The sequence below is a fragment of the Empidonax traillii genome, unplaced genomic scaffold, assembly GCF_003031625.1.
Source record: "Empidonax traillii isolate 1590-97213 ecotype Southwest subspecies unplaced genomic scaffold, ASM303162v1 scaffold695:size336133, whole genome shotgun sequence".
NCBI classification, from domain to species: Eukaryota; Metazoa; Chordata; class Aves; order Passeriformes; family Tyrannidae; genus Empidonax; species Empidonax traillii.
This window is the reverse complement of record NW_020955888.1, coordinates 285,445-292,672: the sequence shown is the minus strand read 5'-3', so window position 1 is coordinate 292,672 and position 7,228 is coordinate 285,445. Positions and strand designations below refer to the sequence as shown.

Sequence of the window (7,228 nt, the reverse complement as noted above, 5' to 3'; positions counted from 1 at the left end):
CCAGGCCAGGATGCCATTGGCCTTCTTGGCCACCTGGGCACACTGCTGGCTCATGTTCAGCCTCCTGTCGATCAGCACCCCCAGGTCCCTTTCTGCCTGGCTGCTCTCCAGCCACTCTGTGCCCAGCCTGTAGCGCTGCAGGGGGTTGTTGTGGCCAAAGTGCAGGACCCGGCACTTGGCCTTGTTGAACTTCATCCCATTGGAGTCAGCCCATCAATATTGAGCATGGCCAAAGTAGTGGGAATTTCAGTGGATGATTGTTTTTGCTGGTAGCTGGAATTAATACAAGGGGTGAAGGGGAGAAGCATGGGAATGTTGCCTTTGCAGTAGGCATGAAAGGGGTGGGCAATGGGGAAGGCTCTGGGAAAAAAACAATCAAATCCATATGTAATTTCACCAGAGATCGCACGAGTATTGAACTTTGATGAAAAGATGAGCCTCAACCCCTTTAATTTCTCCCTCACACAAGTTTGTTTGGAACTGAAGAAGGTTTGGATTTTCTCTACAGTTCCTTGATATTCTGCAATCTTTTTAACTTTTCCAATTTCACTTTGAAGACATGACAGGTAAAAGTTCTGGTGTGTCTTCAAGGTAACTACAGCATTCTGTAATAGTACAGTTGTATTGAAAATAAGTTTTTCCCACTGTGAATAAAAAATGGATGTGTGCTTGGTTACCTAAGCAGCATGCAATAATATAAAAAAGAAAACTACTTGTGCGGGTACATTAAAGAGAATGAATTCTAGAAGCTTTGTCCGATTTATTATTTCAGAAGAAAATACATTGTAGGGTATGGTAGCATTGTTGAAAGTAAAATGATTTATATGGATTAGCACATGATGGGTGGTTATAGGGTTTTTTAGTTGCTTTGTTGGGTTGTTATTGGTTTGGGTTTTGTTCCTATTATTGTCATCACTGTTGTTACTGTCTTGAAGTGCATGCATTGTGTCCTTTCCCTGTACATTTAGGAAAATTCCTCTGACTTTTAGGATTGATGTAGCTTCATCTTTGTATCTTGTGATTTGAGAGTTAAACTTGAAATATTCTAACAGAAGGGCTTTTTTATCTTTCTGCTACAATATGGTAAAGGAAATCTGGTAGCATCATTTTAATAAACAGGTCAGCACCACTGAAAAGAACGCTTCTGAGAAACAGAATTATGTTATGTGCCAAATGTGAACTTACTGGTGCTATAACTGCATGTGCGCTGAAGACCCATTTTGATACTCTACCTAATCCTTCTTAGTGACCAAACCCCATAATGTGCTGTGTGTGTAATTTATACTTAGATATGAAGATGACATTTAAATGCTGTTTCTTGTATATGCTTATGTAGTAGACGTGCTTTGGATTGATGACTTTGATAGACAAGAATCTCTTCCATCACTTATCACCTAAGACCCTAGCAGAGGTTTTGCCAATCTGCACTATACAAAGCTGCAGATTTTCTGATGTGCTGCTTTCTGACAGGCCTTAGAAGAGATCCATCTTTTTTCTCTAGAAGAATAGATCAGGAATGCTCTGCATTCAAGCTCTGTCCACTTAACTGAAAGTTGTTCCAGGCAGGATTCTGCTAGCTCAGTGGTTTGGTAGAGTTGTGGTCAAAATCAAATGATGTTTTATTTCTTTAACTTCCACACACCCTTTAAAACATATCTCTAAAAGTACTTCATTATTAGCTGACTCATTTGCCGTTTCTAAATTTCACTTACAAATGGCTAATTTGAATCCACATACACGGTGCCTGACTCATCTTACGGAAGTGGCAAAGTCAACGCACCAAACCTTTCTTACTGGGTAATATTCCTCCTTTTCTGGAAATTGTACTTGAAGGCATTATCTCCTGAGTTGCTTTTCTGTCACTTGTGTATACAAGAGTTGTTTTGGTCTTTTGCATCTGTGACAAGAGCTTAAAATTAGGGTCTTGCTGGGTTCCTGGTTGAGCTTATTAGACAGCTTATAAAATTATCCCATTTACTTGTAAGAGACAGCTGAGTGGTGAAGTGCAAAAGGCATAAAGAAATTAACCCTAAGCAAGTGGGAAGTAAGGAAATATAATTATTAATAAGCCCTGAAATTACTGGGGTTTTCTCTTTATGCTCATGTGTTTCTTGTGGTACTTAGTTACAAATTACTTACCAATTTTTTTTTTTTTTTTTTTTTGTTTGGCAGTTATTCCTACAACCTTATGCTATTTGGATGGTAAAAATAAAAATACTTTCTTGCTTTAATTTAACTCCATATTTTAGTCCCAGCTGCTGCTTTACATATAATAAAAGTTATATGGGGAAGATGGGGTTGATGAGTATTTTAATGGTATGATTAGACTCTTCCAAAAGCAGCCATATTGAAAAAAGGATTTGAGTTTTTTAAAAAAGAACAATAACAGAAAAAAAACCACAAACAACAAACCAAAAAACAAGCAAACAAAAACCAACAAAAAACTTACCACCCCCCCAACAACCCTAGTAGTCTGTCATGAGCACTAAAAGCCTTGTGCTCTGAGTATAACTTGAATACTTGTTAAAATATTTCAGTATTGCTCCAAAGATCTCAGTGGATTAAAAAGGATGGCATATGTGGAAGTGTGCTCATTGCTCACTCATAGGTCTGTTAAGTCCTAGAGTGTCGGGGAAAAGATATGTTTTAATTTATTTCTACAGAGTTTCTTTGCTAAACTCAGTTTGGATTTTGGTCCATAGATTGCTTTCTTTGTAGCAATGGCAGCTCAAATGCAGAGTTTCCATTTCCGTGTCACATCACCATCTTGTTCAGGCTCTTCATTCCGAAGGACCCATTTGGGTGGCTGTAGGCTGAGCTGGATTAAGTAACAAATCTGATGGAGAAACATTTTCTCAGCCCCTGCAGCTGCATCAGGACTCTTGGTGTTTTCTGAGCCCCATGCATTCCTGTGCTAGCAGAGTACATTGTTGTAAAGGCACCAGAAACACTTTCCAATGAGGAAAAGGGAGAGATGGTGATACCGGCTGTTTCTAGCGCTCTGATGGAGAGCCCATGTCCTCTGTGTTACTGGATAATTGTGAATACTTGTTTGGGAAAAAAGAAGCCGCTGGACTGTTCACGAAGATTTTGTCGATCGTCATGTGGGATGTATATTTTCGAAAGTGGTAATTCAGGGTTTCAGGGGAGGCAGCCAATAACAAGCTGTGGTCAGCACACAGTTGAGGTCAAATGTAGAGCTGCCATGATATTCATTAATTTTCTCTCCCGAACCTCTGGCCAGGATTGCACATTTATCAGGCTCACATCCTTTTGGGACATAGGTCAGAAGCAGGGTACCATTGGCTAGTGTAAAAATTTTCACTGTTTATATCAGTAGTCTGGGGATTTAAATTTATAATTGTGATTCCATATGATATGCAGCTTCATATGGAAAAGCCTCTTTAGTTTTTCAGTTTGATTGAGAATATGTTAATCCTTTTTGTTCCCATTATTTTCTGCCATTATGTTGGATAACAATGGCTTCATTTAATTTGTGTGACATTAATTTTTAGGGAAAACTGACATGTGAGAGTATGGTAAAGCAAAACCTGCTTTGTCCAGGTTGACGTTTTGGCTCTGGCTGTTTTCTGTATTAGCTGATGTGTACAGAGAGACAGGAGAGGAATTCACCTTGGTTTTGAGTGTAGATGCATGGAATTATTATTATTACTGTTAGTTTCTGCCATGCATTCAGATATGTTTTTCAGCTTGCAGTATTCAACAAACATTTCAGGATTTTGGGAGAGAGTGAAATAGGGTTATTTCTCTGTACAGATTAATTGATTACGTTATCTTTTTCCCAGAATTTGAGATTTCTGTCTTGAAGGCATCTGTATATGATGGTCATATTTCAGACTCATCGAATAAGCTTAGAATTAAAGTTTGCTAGTGAATTAAAGCTGGAAGTGGGTTTACTGATTATTCCTTGTAACTCTCAAATAATGGAATTGATTGATGCTGCCCTTTAGTGTGACCCAGTGTAACACCACATAATTATGTGGCATCGATACTCACAAAAATAGGAAGATGGCATCCTGTAAATGGGAATCAGGAAGAACAGGTTAATGGTAGAGGAGGGCTCATGGGGACTGTCTGCAACAGGCTGGTGGTGCTTTTCTGCCTGCAGCTTTTATCATTAAGCTGGAAAGCACAAATGAAAGAATGACATTAGGAGCCTGTAAAGATTTCGATCTGTCACTGTTGGTGTGCACCTGTCTTTCATTCTCCCAAATACAGTGTTCCTGCCTATGTCTACGTTTGCCTCCAGCTCAGCACTCCGCTCTTTTTCGGTGCCTTTCATCTGCTGTGGATGGCTTCAAAGTGGCTGCTGACCAGCAGGTTGTCTCGGTGCCAGGCAAGGTCTTCTGTCTTGCACTGAGATCTCAATTGAGCTTCCAGCTACTGATCTGCTCAACCACCAGGTGCAAGCAGCCAGTGATGTCTGATAGTTAATAAGCGTTTGCTGCTAATCAGCTACTGCAAAATGCATCTAGGGCCACGTACAGCAGTGGCTCCGTAGCAGCAGCTGATCAGGTCTTGGAGATAATTGGTTTTCTCCTGGGAGGGGAACAGAGATAGGACTAGTTAATTGCCTCGTGGTAGCTGTGATTTGAAACACTGATTATCTGTGGTTACCAGTGGTGACCTTCTTATTCCAGTGTAAATGGAGCAGCACTGGTGATCTGGAGCTGGGACCAAGTAGAGAACTTCATGATTTAAAGGATACTGAGCAAGCTGTAAGCAGTGAACTTGATCATGTACCATGAACACCAGACACTGAAATGGTTCTGCTTACCTACCAGCTTTTGTCTGACAATATAGGAACAGGGACTCTGCTTTGGTATAGTGTTCTCTGCTCTCCATTTTACACTCCCTCTTTGCCTTCAAAAATTCCCGGGACAACTGCATCTGGGCTACCCAGCATGCAGAGGTGAGCTAGTCCAGTGCTGTCCGTGTGGGCTGCTGGGCCAAGAAGAGGCAGTCTTTCTGGGCTGTCAGTGGTCTCTCTTGTACAGGGAAGGCAGGCAAATTCTCACCTACCTTGCGTGGCAGGATGCATCTGGTGGTATGGCTGTGAATTGTTTGGGCTTGCCGTAAAACACAGATAGGACAGGTTGAGCAAGGACAGATTGAGCTAATATATGGTAGAAGGGCAGGATAGCAATGAGATAAAAACTGTTTGCAACCTTGTGTTTCAGTTTTGGTCTTCTGTGGAAAGGTCTAACATTAACTTTCACACCTCTGGCAGAAAAGCTTCGTGCTGTCTAAAATATTACTGCCAAAAATCCTCTGTATTGACACTCTAATTGGAAGGATGTTTTTCTCTCAAAACTAGCAACTGCTAAGAGACCTGGAAGACTAATTGAGGCTGTTACCTGCACTTTATTCGGCAGATGCCCTTTTGCAGTACTATAAATCCTAGCTTGCCCAAAGGAGCTTTTTAAATTGTGTTATGAGCTTAGTTAAAGTCAGTTTGACGTTCTTTCAACAGAAGTATTATGTGAGGTTGATGGTCTGTATTCCTGTACTTCAGCTCAGAACTTGACATTCATCTCTGCCCAAGCACACATGGTTTGTTTTCAAATGCTTTGCAAATGAATATTTTATTAGGTAGCTGTGGCCAATTGCTGCAGGATGGCCTTTGATAAGCTTTGTAGCCAAGTGGCTTTGGCTGTGTTGGCAGAGCCCTCTGGTGGGAGCTCAGCCTGTGCCAGCAGCAGTCGGTCCTGCAGGCAGCGCCACCCGCTTTTCCCTAAAACCATCAGCCAGACCTCTCTGGGCTCTGTGGTATCCCACCAGCTGATGGCTCAAGTGGTCAAGGGGCTCCTCTTTATCTCACAGAGCCCGTGGAGTGCACTTGGCTGATGGTGTGCTGTAAGTGCTTATATAATTTTAGGTGTTGATTTGCAAAAAAAAAAAAAAAAAAGGTACCGCTTAGTGAAAGTGAGTGACTTAATTAGGCACAGTGGGATATTTCTAAATCAAGAGCCACAGTCTTCCATTTCTGTTGGTCATTAATGCTTCTGCTAATCAAGGTAGTTGAGGAAAGGGCTTTTGTGTTTTAAAATACCAACTTACTGAGCATGAAGGAAAAATGTTATTACACTTGTCTAACCTAATAGTATTCAAACCAGAATGTGCAAACAGGTTTTGTAATCTGGTTAGATCCCTAAAGTGTTGATAGAATACAGGCCAATAACTCCACTGCAAGAAATCCAGCTGTTTGAGATTGTTGCACAAGTAATGCAATAGTAATAAAGGGTCTTTTTCTTCCTCACATGCTGGCCAGAGCTTTTAGCTTACCATTGATTTGAAACACTCACAACTGTGCTCGGTATTTTATCTTCATTAAAATAAAAAAAGAGGAACGTGTACCAGAGCTTAGAAAAGGCTTTTGCCTGTGGTGGTCAGGACCTCTTTCTGATAAAGTTGGCGAGTGGTAGCAACTCAAAGGCAGTCATATTTCTGTGCCATTTTACTTGTTTTGTAATGAAGCCTTTTCTTACGACAGACATACAAATTCTTTCAAAAGCTAAATTAACCTTCATGGCCTGTATTTGAAATGCCATTTCACCTTTGCTTTGAATTTACCTGCTCCATCACTGGGGTACAGCAACACAGAACTGCTCTGCTAAGAGATCCATTATGTGAGAGGCAGTTGCATGGTGGAACTCCTTGCTGCAAGTTGTTGTGAATTCCCAAAGCTGAACACGTTTCAGAAAGCAATTAAACACACTTCTTAAAAAAAGAATCGCCAGTATGACGAGATGCAGATGCTGCCTTTGAAAATTCCCTAGCTACATCCAAGGGAATGGGGTAGGAGTGCATGGTTGAGTATACTCACCCTCTTCCTCCTTACCCTTGGGTGAAGGCAGGATGCTGAAATAAACCGGGCTGCTTAGGGAGAGGGCCGGTTTTGTGGTTCATGTCATCCTCTGCTGTTAACTGGAGGAGCTGTGATGAGGGGAATACCAAGCTCTTTTTGATGGATGAGGACTCACCCTCCTCCCGCAGCCTAGAGATGTTCTTTGTAGAGGGATATTGTTTTCAGATGAACCTTCCAGCTTACCTGCCGTCTTATCTGGCATTTTCCATGGCCCAGTGGCTTTCCTCCCCTGTAATGAGTTTCTCTGGAGGCTTATTACAATTACACATAGGAGGCAGCACAAAGGCTTTTATTCCTTGCATGATAGCTGCTTCTTTCTGTTTGGTGTGGTTGTTTTTT

General features: G+C 41.3%; 1 protein-coding gene across 1 annotated transcript in view; it reads left to right on the top strand.

Annotated features, from left to right (window-relative positions):
• The window catches only part of LOC114065772 (poly [ADP-ribose] polymerase tankyrase-1), a 102,992-nt gene that overhangs the window by 32,264 nt on the left and 63,500 nt on the right, over positions 1–7,228 (top strand). The gene's annotated exons all lie outside the window — the stretch shown is intronic.